The sequence below is a fragment of the Ixodes scapularis genome, unplaced genomic scaffold (genome assembly GCF_016920785.2).
Source record: "Ixodes scapularis isolate PalLabHiFi unplaced genomic scaffold, ASM1692078v2 PGA_scaffold9__187_contigs__length_104089568, whole genome shotgun sequence".
Classification (NCBI taxonomy): Eukaryota; Metazoa; Arthropoda; class Arachnida; order Ixodida; family Ixodidae; genus Ixodes; species Ixodes scapularis.
In genome coordinates, this window is record NW_024609884.1 from 101,724,163 (window position 1) to 101,737,945 (window position 13,783).

The window sequence follows — 13,783 nt, forward strand, 5'->3', positions numbered from 1 at the left end:
CCTGATAACGGAGCGTATCTAACATATTCTCTATGTGAATACGGTTATCACTTAGGGGTATGTTCTGGTGTTACCAAGATGGCGTACAAGGCCAAGGGGGACGCGGAAAAGTGTAAATAGAAATCATCAAAAATGCAAAATCTCGAATGCTCGTGGGGCCGAAGCGCCCAGCCTTATCGCAACCGTAAGGCAGAAACTCGAACAAGAAACTGCATTTGAGAAGGTGCTGACAGAAATCAACAAGAAACTAGCAGAACTTCCGGCAATCAGGTGCAAAGTAGACGAATTGATGCTGATGAAGCAGACTGTCGATAAGCTAGAACTATCGGTTCAGCATATGTCTGATCAGTGCGACGAGGTACTAAAAGAGATGAGATGTCAATCTGCAGAAATTGCAACATTAAAGAAAAAAATGTAAAAAATCGAGGCTGACAATGATAGCCAAGAGCTTCAGACGCTAAGACAGCAAGTTAGCAATCTCGAGCAATACAGCAGGCGACAAAACCCGGAAATACACGGCCTGCCACAAAGTGACAATAAAAACCCTTTCCGGAAACTAAACGAGCTAGCCGGCGAACTGGAATTGTTTCCAAAACCAGGTAAGGCGCCCGCCGTGCTTGTTCGCTTCGTCTCACGCATTACACGTAACCATTGGATGGCAAAAAAAAAGCAGCATCTGAAGAACGTTAAATCCAGCGTGTACTTTCTGGACAATCTGAGACCACACAACAAGAAGCTACTCTGGTTGATGAGGGGGACAGCTGAAGAAAGACACTACCAGTTTGCTTGGGTAAAGAACGGCCAGTTATTCGTGCACAAAGCCCCGGGCGAGCGTGCAATCGCTATGGAGTGTGAAGCTGACCTAGGTAAAATATGTTGACTGTCAGTATAAGTTAGACGCCGTGTTTGTTGCTCTGAATGGTGGACTTAGTGAATCACTGTCGCTATCATGATGCTGGTTCTTCTCGTAGCTTCAGATCTGTGAGGCATAAGCAGCCTGCCCCCTTTTCCTTTTATCACTTAAATACGTGTAGCCTAGAAAACAAAGATGACGTCAGTATTTTCTTGTCCTCTTTAAACCATGAATATGATGCAATGGCTTTTAGTGAGACGTGGTTTACTAATATCGATGATGTGGTACAATTCGAAGGTTACCAATGCGAAGCCGTATATAGAACAAATAAAAAAAGGCGGTGGTGTTGCCCTTTATATAATGGATAATTTTGTTTACGAGGTCATCCCTGAGTACACCATTATTAATCAAAACTTTGAATCGCTTTTTGTGAAATCAGACGCGTTTGTGTTTGGTGTTATCTACCGGCCTCCCTCTGGGTCATTAGATGAGTTCTTTCGTTTTGTTGAACCTATGCTAGAATTCTTTTCGACGTTCAAAATGCCTGTCGTAGTTATGGGCGACTTCAACATTTTGCAAAAATCTAATGTAGTTAATGAATTTATTTATATTATATACTCAAGCGGTTTCTCAAATATAATTGATATACCCACTCGCTTTACAGATTCAAGTGAAACTCTAATCGACATATGTTTAACGAGCTATTATAAAAACGATACTGAGGCAGGTGTACTAACAAGTGATATAAGTGATCATTTATCACTATTTTGTTTTCCAAAAAGTTTGTCACATACTGCCAGACAAACTTATACAAACACTTCCGCGCGAATCATTACCGAGAAAAATATTGAGCACTTTTGTCAACTTGTAGCTTCAGTGGACTGGAGTGAAATATTACAGATGGTAAATCCCAATGATGCGTATGATTTGTTCCTGAACAAAATTGTCAGCTTCTATGCATCACTCTAAAAAATGCCCGTGCGTCTGCTTTCCCGCACAAAACTCGGAGAGCCAATCACCGCAACTAACGGAGGCAGCTCAGCGAATAATGATTCGAAAACATATGTTTAGAAAAAAAAAAAAAAGAAAGCAGTCTGAGTTGTGACATTAAGCAATGCAAAACGTCACGCTTGCCTTGCTTAATGTCACAACTCGGACTGCGTTTTTTCGTCTAAAGATATGTTTTGGCATCGTCAATCGCTGAGCTGCCTCCGTAAGTTGCAGTGATTGGCTCTCCGAGTGTTGTGCGGGAAAGCAGACGCACGGGCTTTTTTTTATTGTGATTCTGCATTTCCTGTCGTAATAATAATAAAAAAAAGTAAACCAGCAAGAAAGCCTTGGATAACATCAGACCTATTGCAGAGAATTAAGGCACGAAACAAACTCTATCATGCATTTATATTAAGCAGAGACTTATTTATTTCGCAACAGTTAAAAAAGTTTGAAACAAATTAGGTGCTGATATTAAGAAGTCTCGCATTGGCTACTCTACTGATAAGTTCGCAGACATTTGCTGTGATCCTCAGAAAACTTGGCGTACTATCAAACGCTTAGTGCAGAGGACACGGAACAGTGTACCGACCAAAATAAAAATAGGTGATGAAACTTTAAGCGGGGGCTCTTGCTAACGAGTTTAATCGACATTTCGTAACCTTTGGAGTCTCCGATAAAACGACCACTGAAACTTTTGAAAAGTACATAAAGCACAATCTCACGCATACTATGTTTCTTCACCCTACACTCTTAGAAAAAAGGGTATGGATAGTCCTCCCTTAGGGGAGGAACGGTCTTGTAACCTATGTTCCTTTAGAAAGGGAGAAACTTTCGTCCCTGAAGCAGGGGAGCAACGTTCCTCCGTCGCTTGCATCTCAATATGGCGGCCCCGAATCGAGCAAATCGAGCCCAATAAGGCTTGACGAGGACGCTACGTCTCTTGTACGGGACGAGAGCAGCAGGAAATAAAAGCGTAACACGAGCTTTCCGCAAACTGTGTTTATTTCCGAAGCCAGATTCCTCCCACAGGTACAGAAACTTGCGTTTCGAAAGCAGTTACTCTGTCTTCTCGTCGAGAGCACTGCGATGTTAAACGGAGACGACCGATACCCAGTTACTTTGCGCACTTTGCGTCTTACCTTTGGTGTTCCTCGAGTCACAATTCCTTCGTCAACCGCACATCACGGAGAAGGGCAAACTCAATCCGCGAAACCAAAAGCCGCTCTCGAAAGAACAAACTCGAAGCCGCTGTTTATGGCGTCGCGTGAAAGGTTAAACCGCTAGCCACCAGATGGCGGGGTCAAGCAGAGTAATTGCAAGTAGCTAGGCTAGGTGGCGCTAGGTACCACCCAATTGATGTTCTAAAAAAAAAAAAAAATAATTTGCTCTTCTCAGGCCACTACTGCGCTTGGGATCCTCTACTATACACACATTACGCTTATTACAACATCAGGTGAACATACATTGAGCACATACACGGTCACACAAATATCTATACAACTTTTTTTTTTTTTTTCTTTATTGGACACAATGTGCAGCATACAAATGCCATGTCAATATTCATACAAACCGCCCAAAAACTCATGGGCTAACTAAAAGTCCTTCATATTTTTACACAATTCAAACAAGTGTGCCCAGTCAGGCGCTGTGTCAGGAGTCCTGCAGTACACAGACTGGACCTGAGTTACCACATCAATAAAATGAAAACGTGCCTGTTTAACGTGCAGGTCTGCATGACGCAGTTCCATTCGGGTTTTCCATAGACTAAACAGACCCAGGACTATAAACATATCATAGGGGACCGTATCCCCTTTATCGACTGGAAGGTAACGAATTGTTTCGTGCGTTATAATCAAGTCCTTTTTCAACGTTCTCTGTAGTATGTCCCAAAAGAAGACCGCGTCCCAACAATAAATGAAAATGTGCTCTATTGTTTCTGGCGTCTTGCACAGGAGACAATCAATCGACCAAGGAACGAAAAGACCCTTTTCCTCCAACCATGGTTTGACAGGCAATGTACCGCTATGAAGTTTAAAGAAAAATGATTTGACAACGGGCGGGACGGCCATCTTTTTGACGCGACACAACACATCTTGTCCCGGACAATGGCTATAAACTGAGCGATACAGGGGCGTGGGAAAAAGAATTTCAACTAAATCCCTTGACAACTTCTTTTTTTTGACGCTGTTAAGGTATTCCAGAGAAAATCGCGATTGTAAAAATAAAGCAGCATCCTTCACTTCTTTCAAAAATCCGACCAGACTCAGAGGTTTACCACAGTCACTGGTAACTAACATGGCGGGCAGGGAATTAGCTAGTTTCATCTGGATAACAGTGCGCAGAAACGGGTGGTTCTGATCACGCAGAAAACAGAAACGTGAAACTAGTTGTTTAACGTACAAGTGCGTGAGTCCCAGTCCCCCGGTCTTGACGCGGCGAAAGAGGTTGTCTCTTCGCATCCTCTCCCAGCTGGATTTCCATATAAAAGTGGCAAAAACTCTATGAAACTTTTGGATGCTTGTGCGTTTACATGCCAGAACCTGTAAAACGTACCATAGCTTCGCTATGAGGAAGATATTGCATACCGTGGCACGGGTGAAAATAGATATATCCCGAGTAACCCACGTGGCGGTCTTTGATTTTAAATCCTCCAAAACTTCGGTCCAATAGGGTGTGCTGTCCTTGTAGTGTTGTAACGGCACCCCGAGATAGGTGGTTGGAGTGCTTGTCCAGTCAATTCTTGCAAAAGACAATGGCTTTGAGGTCCAATTGCCGTACCAGAACCCGCAACACTTCCCCCAGTTGACCGCGGCTCCTGTGGCATCACAATACTCATTTGTGATCTTCACAGTTTCCTCTATGCTTTCTTTATCACTGCAAAAAACGGCAACATCGTCCGCATATGCTGATACTTTAACTTCCACCGTGTTTAAGGTGAAGCCTCGAATATTTTTGCAGGCTGCAATTTTCAGGCAAAAAGGTTCTAAGTATAATGAGAAAAGTAGAGGCGACAAAGGACAGCCCTGTCGCACCGATGTCTTGACTTCTATGCGTCTTGATAAAGAATTGTTTATTACCAGTCTTGTACCACAGTTATCATAAGCCATGGTCACGCCTTCCAAAATTACGTCCCCAACATTTACGTGTGATAAAATCCGCTTCAGCACGTCGTGCCGAACCCTATCGAAAGCTTTTTCGAAATCCAACTGAATCATGGCCACGCGGCTGCCCCCCACTGTTTCTGAAATACTCCTTGCTACGTGTATGTTTGTTTGTATAGACCTCCCTTGTATGCCACAAGTTTGGTGATCTCCAATAAGGTCAACGATGACTTTCTGAAGGCGGCGCGTGAGGACTTTTGTAAATATTTTATAGTCTGAGTTGCACAACGAAATAGGCCTATAGCCTGTTACACTGCGTTTTTTGACTTCGTCGTCCGACTTTGGTATAAAAATTGTATGGGCCTCAGAAAATGAACGTGGTAATTTATGCTTTTTGTAGGCTTCTTGAAATACCGAAAGCAGTAAGGGGCTGACAGATTTTTTGAAACATTGATAAAATTCCGCGCAAAGGCCATCGGGCCCCGGCGTTTTCTGTCGCGCTAACGAATCAATAACTAGCTCGATCTCTCCTATGGTTATGTCTCCTTCTAGCCATGTTTTCGCGTCCTCGCTTAGTTGGGGCATGAGAGCAAGGAAGTCATCTAGATTTTGAAAACCTTTAGGAGGCGACCGTTCGCCAAAGAGCTTGTTATAATAGTCGACAAAGCCTTGCTGAATGACCTCTTTATCCCTGCTTATTGCTCCATTAACCTCAATTTCACGGATTTCCTTTGACAACGCATATTTCTTTTCATCGGACAAAGCTCGCTTGGTGGGCTGCTCCTCCAATAGGTACTTCTCAGACCGTGAACGTATTACTGCCCCTTTGTACTTTTCTTGGTATATTTTGTCTAGCTCTGCCTTAATGTTTCGTATATCTTCCATGCTTGTCCCTGGTGTTTGGCTCTCTAAGCGGTGAAGTGCTTCCAGGTTCCGTTTTAGTTGTTTTTCGCGCTCCCTGCGTTGAAAAAGAATGTTGCTCGATCTTTCGATCGCTACCAATTTCACTTCCTCTTTTAATACTTCCCACATTTCCCCTAAGTCGCCGCCCCTTTTGCTAACGTCACGCAGTAGTCCGTCTACAGTATCAATGAACTTTTCGTCCTTAAGTAGTGTTCTGTTGATCTTCCAGAGGCCCCAATTGAACTTTGAGGCTGCGCTTTCTTTTTTCCCTATTTTAAAGCTTACGAGGCAATGGTCCGAGAAAAAAACTGGTTGGACGCTATACTCACGCACTTGTTGTAATAGGTCACACGATAAATAAATACGGTCAAGACGAGCGTGGGAAGAAGCCTGAAAATGGGTGTAGCGCAGACTATGCGTTGGTGCGCACGATCCGCCTACGTCATCCAGGCCACAAGAGATTACCATGTTTCTCAAAACGCTCACGCTGTTATCACTTATCGCTGTCTGCGAGGACTTATCACGCTCACGCTGTTATCACTTATCGCTGTCTGCGAGGACTTATCGCTCTCATCGCAAACACAGTTAAAATCACCCATCAGAACAACTGTTCTGTCACAGTATACGTAACTGTGTAGAAACTGAAAAAACTGTTCTCTGTCTCCCGCATTATTCGGTGCGTATACACATATAACCCGCCACTGAACACTTGCCAAATTAAAATCGCATAAAATAAAACGTCCGCGATCATCTGTAGTCACATGTAAGTTCGAAAGATCGATGGATTTTTTCAGAAAAAGGAAACATCCCGCCGAAAAACCAACCGCCTGACTCACGCACACTTCATATTTGGAAAGAAAAGGCTTTAGCGCAATCGCAATGTCATTATCACTTTCCATTTTAGTTTCTTGCACTGCAAGAAAATCCGGATTCGCGTCAGATAACAAGCGTTGCAACTGGTACTGCTTCTTCCTCGAATTTAAACCACGTATATTGAGGGTGGCAAATATGAGGGCTATATTAAAATTTGCGGAGATTAAAGCAAAAACCGTGCAACTACACTGTCATTCTGACAAAGAAAAAAAAACCCACTCACGACCCTAGTGTCCTTTTTTCTGGACGCCTCACCGCGGTTCTTCCGGAGGCTTGACCTCCGCCGAGGTTCGAGGCCTTCCTCCTTGGTATTTGCCCCTCTTGGACATGACCGTTCTCCACCTTTCGAGCACCGTGTTCTGGAGCCCCGCTGGGTGCTCGTCGTCCGGTGTAGCTGATGGCGGGAGAGGCCGCTTGGCAGAGCCGTCCACGGCCTCCATTTGGACGCCATCGTCCTCGCGGTCCGCCTTTTGGGCGGGGGCTACTGACACCCGGTGTGCCCGGTGTTCGTCTTCTTTGCCGTCGGGTTCTTGGGGCGGCAGAGGGTGAGTAGGCCCGCTGCCTGCCGTTTCTTGCGTTGGAGTGACGTTCGCTTGGGTTTTCACCTCAGCTGGGAATACCTGGGGTTGGGCTGAAGAAGTACTTGCGGATGTTCCACCCTGACCCCGAGGTTCGGGGTTGATGGTGGTCCCTCCGGCTTCTGCCGTCGCCGCTTCCGCCTCGACCTGGTCCATGATGTGTTCCGCCAGGTCTTCTTCCGCCCCCGCGTGGGCCACGACGGCGTATGTCCTGACACACTCGCTTCTAGTGTGCCCGAAGCGTCGACAGCCTTCACAGCGGGGCACACGACACTCCTTCCGGATGTGGCCGGTCTTGCGGCACCGAAGGCAGAGCGGTGCCCGTCCTGGCGCCAGGACCAGCGCAGTGCAGCCAACGAGCCGGAGCTGATGCGGCAGGTGCTCAATGGTGACGCCCTCTTTTAGGGTTAGTCTCACCGTCCTCGTGGTCGACTGGACTCCCTCGAATCCGCCGACGCGCCAGGTCTCTCGGGAAACTTCCTCGACTTTGCCGAAAGGTTCCAGGGCTCGCTTTACGCAGTCGTCGGGCAGGTAAAAGGGAATCCAATGCAACTTGAGGCGCACCTCCGCCCGGTCCGGGTCGAGGATGATGCACTGCCTGCCTTTAACTTCGAAGGCCTTGACGTCAGCCAACTTCTTTTTGGCAGCGGGTGTCTTCAGGGTCGCCAGCCATACGTGGTTCATCTGAAATGAACCAAACGCAGCTATGTCCTTGAGCACTCCTGCGTTCTCCAGCCCGGCCTTAAAATCTTCGATCCGGTACGGTCTTGCTCCGATATCGGCGTGCAAAAAGACAGAATTTAGCAGATGCTCGCCCGCCGGGATCGGGGGCATGATAATCCTGTAGTCCTCGCTGCTGCGTTCATCCTTGAAACCACGGCTATCAGCGGCCGTTGATACCGCTCCGACGGAGCTCATTGCGATACGTCTGTTCGCCTCGAAAGCCAAACGACGAATCCAAATATCTATACAACGGAACACCACACTAACCCGAACACCACACCCGTGCTCTGCGTTTCCGTCTTTTATACTGGTCGTTTTGAACGTACGGAACTTTTCGGTGACTCTCTGAGCAATAAAAAATATTCCCAGAATGTTGATTTTTTCCCAGCAATGTCATGCCTCTGAGAGTATTTTGAATGGCTCAGGGGAATAATTTCTTATTAGAAATTAAACGCTCGATCATGCCGTAATTATTTGAAAGCCAATAAATCAAGCCGCTCCAATGCGGTTCGAAGCCATGAGTTTGTTTCCCCACACGGCACGTCGTAGCCTGTATTTCTATCGGTTTTTCTATTTGTGCTGTTCGCAAAAAGCTGCAATTGCCGTCTTGAATTAATCTCTGTAGAGCGGATATTCACTCAGCTGGAAGTGATGCTTCACGGGCTGAGAAACCGCTTTTCGATCAACTTGAATGCAGTCAAAGCCGCGACTTGCGGCAGGTCTTAAGTGTACGGAGCTACGCGCTACGCCGTGGCGAACTCGAAAACTTCTAGCGCTCATCCCAGCGCGCCACTTGGAGGACAGTTTCTCCAGGAACCGTAGTATATTTAAACAGCAAAATAAAGGGTAGCTCTTTTTTTTTCGATTTTACCTACTACTGTTTTTTAATGCCGAAATTCCATACTGTAAATATACGTACTTTCCGTCACGATTTCGTACTGTTCAGTCCTTGCCCCAGGGCGTAATCGTTCTCGGGGACGAGACAATTCCGACAATCACATTGGCCAGGTACGATAGCGATAGGAGTTTCTACTGTTCAGACCAGCGTTCCAACGTGACTATCCGCACGTTGATCGATTGAACGTAATTTCAAGTGTTATTAAACTTTTTAATGTAAAGCGGAATGTCAACCTGCGACACCCCGCCCCTCCGATCACGGCCCGACCAACGGCATCAATGCCCGACAGCTTACGATCTCATCTTGTTGTTACACCACTGATACGCGAACACACGGTCACATCGGCGATAATTCCAGTCTTCTGTTCACAACCCACAACAATGCCATCACGATATTGCAGCTATGTTGCTGACACGCACAAATACAGAACCACGTTGAACGCCGGTTGCACTCGGCATCGGAAAACAGAACCGAACTCAGGACAAAAGGCACCCAGGCAGCCAGCAGCAAAACCTGCCTGTCTTGGACGCAGTTCCTGCGGTTTCCATAACGTTGAAAACGTCGACACCGTACCGCGTGGTTTCGCTACTGTAGTGACTGTAGCTGTAGTGGCTGTAGTTCCGTGCCGCGCGAGTCCCGCAATCCGGAGACGACGATCCCCCAGTGTACGTGGCGCTGCTGGCACTGCTCCGGAACTTCGCTGTTTCTAGCGGCTTCGCTTGCTCGTTTGATAAAATTAGTGATAAAAACGTCAATGCAACCGAAATGTTCTGCACGTTTAGACTAGAAGACGGAATTACAGGCGGCTTTCACTGCCGCTGAAGCTCAATCAACTCAACAGCTATTTATTAAACAACGTGCGCGACATGCTCGAAAAACGAAACCGAAAGAAGTTGAGTCGGGAGGGCGAAAGCTTTCTCCCGTCTGCCTGGACAAGGAGAAAAACGTTTCGTTCCTCCCTTTTTCTCGTGTCCGCTTGGGGGCGCGTCAGTAGAAGGGAGGAAGGTGCGCCGTTGCTACTTTTTTCCTCCATTTTTTCTTAGAGTGTACTACCCCCACAGAAATTGTCAGTCTAATAAGTGATCTTAAAAATAGTAGTTCCAGCGGTTATGATGAAATAAAAGCGGTGCCAATTAAAGCTGTTTCAGTTTCAATATCTGACGTAGTCTGCCACATAACCAACTTGGTCTTATCTACTCGAATTTTTCCCGAAAAAATGAAAATTGCTAGAATTTCCGTTTTGCACAAAGGTGGTGCTGTTGATAGTATAAACAATTACAGGCCAATATCAATACACCCACTTTTTCAAAAATAGTGGAGAAAGTAATAAATTCCAGAATAATTAATCATCTTCATAAATACCAACTAATTTCTGCAAACCAATATGGATTTCAGGGAGGTAAATTGACTGAGTCAGTTTTACTTGACATCCGAGAAAAACTTATCAGCAATATAGAAAATCCATCCTACGCTTATAGGCATCTTCGCAGATTTCAACAAAGCTTTTAACTCTATCAAACCTAATATTCTATTTGATAAGCTGCCACACTACGGAATTAGAGGCCTTTCGCTTAAACTGTTGAGCAGTTATCTGTCAAATCGTGTTCAGTTTGTGGTAGCTAATAGTATAGCATCAGACACTGCATATATAAAATTTGGTGTTCCGCAAGGAACACCGAATTATATATGCAGTGTCTGTTAAATATTAGGACCTATACTATTCCTTCTTTATATCAATGACATTGTTGCTATCCACCGCACCCCAGACTTTACGTCGATGACACCAGTGTTTTTTTGTTTGTTTTTTTTTTTAATTCAGGGACCTATTATCTCTTATTCCTGTCACAAACGCATGGCTAAAAAAACGTATCGAAGTGGCTTGATGCGAATCAACTGCTTCTAAATGTTAACAAAACAAAATATTTTTTTTTCAATTAATAGACCAGTAAACCTTACTACCGAAATAGTGTTTCAGTCACGGTCACTAGAAAGGGTTAACGAATACAAATTCTTAGGCATACATTTTCATGAAAACCTTCGCTGGACATGTCATGTAAATTTTGTGAAGCGTAACATTGCACAGTCTATTGGTATGCTGAATAGATTTCGTGCCTTACAACCAATATGGCTAAAGCTTCAGCTCTATTTTACAACTGTTCATTCGCGACCGCACTATTGTTTACTTGTGTGGGGGGTTGCATCTAAATGTAATATGACTAGTTTGTATTTAATGCAGAGAAAAAGTATACGGTTTATTCAAAACCTATAAAGCCGCGATCATACATCCCAATACTTTGAACAACATCGTATACTGAATATTGAGGCACTGTATAATCAACGATTGTCTGAGGTTATATTCACTCAAGTTAAAACTGACCGTGAATTGTACCATTCTACATATACGAATACGGATGCACACTACATTTTTAAAAATATAAACTTTATAAAAATGAGAACTAGAACAAATTACGGTACGCATTTACTATCTTGGCAGATTCCCAGTCTTCTCAACCTCCATCCTGGTTTGATCGATATAATCGATCATAATTCAAACCTCTTGACTTTCAGAAAACAATCAAAAACATATTTTTTACTTTCCGCATAATATTGTTGTCTTCTAAATTACGTGTACAGATGTAATTGTAGTAATCTAGTTCATATATTTTTGTTGTATATTGTTGCTTGATTATTTTTCAGTGCAAGAGCATATGTAGTGTAGTGACCTAGTTATCTGTGCACTTTTTGTTTATGGTGAGCACTGTACCACACATCTGCCTGCTACATCTGCTGCAAGTATAGTCTGGTGCTTGGGGCCTGGTCAAGTGACTTACTGTCCCCTTTTGCCTCAGCACCATGACAATCCTGTATTGTCAAAAGTTCCAATAAACAATAAAGAAGCGGTGGGCGAGGGAATGCGGGACCACCACTGGAAGAAACAACCGGAGCGGCCGGTTTGGGAGGGACCCCATCTTGGGCGCCATCTATCCCCGTGCAAGTGAAGCGCTCGGTGCGCCGAACATAATATTGTCACGGGTGGTGACCAAAAAAAAAAACAGGAAATAAACAGAAAGAAACAAACGTTTAATGTGGCGAACTTGTGCCAAAAATAAACGAGTACAAAAGATAATAATGGAGCGTCGCGGGCGTCGAAGTCGGCGTAGCAGCAGAGTCGAACGCTGGTGCGAAACTGACTCCGTTCGCCTTGCGGAATCCCTTATGTACCCTCGTGGGTTTCTGGATCGTTCGGCGTAGACGGTTCGGCGCGTAGAACATTCTGACCTCGAACAAGCAACATGGTTCTCGAATTTACCAGAACATTACTTTACAGAGTCAACAAAAATGCGCCTCCGCGGCCAGGAATCGAACCCTGGCTTTCAGCGTGGAAAGCACGCGCGATAACCGTTAGGCCACGCGCGCGCTGCCTACGTGGCCAGCTGCGCGCACGGCATTACTCCCCGCTTTAAAAAAGTGCATCGTCCCGATGCAACCCCCCCAAAAAATGAAGCAAATAAAACAGAACGGTAAACTAAAGAGTCACATAAGGCCCACAGTCCTATCGAGCGTGGTACGGCTTCAGTCGCACGACGTGGACGACTTCCGGTCGTGGAGGGCGGCGTGACGAAGTCCTTGTTCCGTCGGGCATCACCTCGTAGTTCAGATCCCCGAGTCGACGAAGCACTTTGTAGGGTCCAAAGTATCGTTTCAGCAATTTCTCACTGAGGCCGCGGCGACGGATGGGCGTCCATACCCACACCCTATCTCCGGGCTGGAAGTGGACGTCCCTGCGACGAAGGTTGTAGTGGCCGGCGTCGACGCGTTGCTGGTCTTGAATCAGGAGTCGGGCGAGCTGGCGAACTTCTTCGGCGCGTTGAGCAACCGCCTGGGCGTCGTCGCTCTCGTTGCCAGATGGCTCATGGGGCAGCATGGCGTCCAGCATGGTCGTTACCTTCCGACCATGTACCAGCTGGAAAGAGGTGAATCCAGTGGTCTCTTGAACCGCCGAATTGTAGGCGAACGTGACGTAGGGCAGCACCTCGTCCCACGTCTTGTGCTCTACGTCGACGTACATAGAGATCATATCGGCGATTGTCTTGTTGAGTCGCTCCGTGAGCCCGTTGGTCTGCGGGTGGTACGCAGTTGTACGACGATGGCTGGTGTGACTGAGTCGGAGGATTTCTTGGGTCAGTTGTGCCATGAACGATGATCCGCGATCTGTAATCAGAACTTCTGGAGCGCCGTGCCGGAGGACGATGGACTCAATGAAAAACTTGGCAACTTCCACAGCAGTCCCCGAAGGAAGAGCTTTCGTTTCGGCGTACCGCGTGAGATAATCTGTGGCGACGATGATCCAGCGGTTCCCCGACGTCGAAGGCGGAAAAGGACCAAGTAGATCCATTCCGATCTGCTGGAAGGGTGCAGTTGGAGGAGAAATAGGCTGCAGGAGTCCGGCCGGCCTCGTCGGAGGTTTCTTGCGTCGCTGGCACTCGTGGCATGATCGTGTGTACAGGTGGACGGTCTTGGGGAGCTTGGGCCAGTAATACTTTTCACGAATACGGGCCAGTGTCCGGCTGTATCCAAGGTGTCCGGACGTCGGGTCGTCGTGACATGCTTGAAAGATCTCCCCTCGAAGGTCGGTCGGGATTACCAGCAGCCACGGCGAGTTGTTGTCCCCGAAGTTCTCTTTGTAGAGTACACCTTGTCGAATGGCGAAGGTCGGCACGGCTCGTGAGAAAACACGGGGTACGGTACCGCCGCGCCCTTCCAGGTGCTCGATTAAGGCTCGCAGCTCCGGATCGTCTCGTTGACGTCGTGCCATGTCATCGGTGTTCACTGCCCCTATAAAGCACTCGTCATCATCGTC

At 46.3% G+C, this 13,783-nt stretch overlaps 1 pseudogene; it reads left to right on the top strand.

Annotated features, from left to right (window-relative positions):
* Positions 1-292: 292 nt before the first annotated feature.
* LOC121047023 lies at positions 293-868 on the top strand (annotated as a pseudogene).
* Positions 869-13,783: the final 12,915 nt, after the last annotated feature.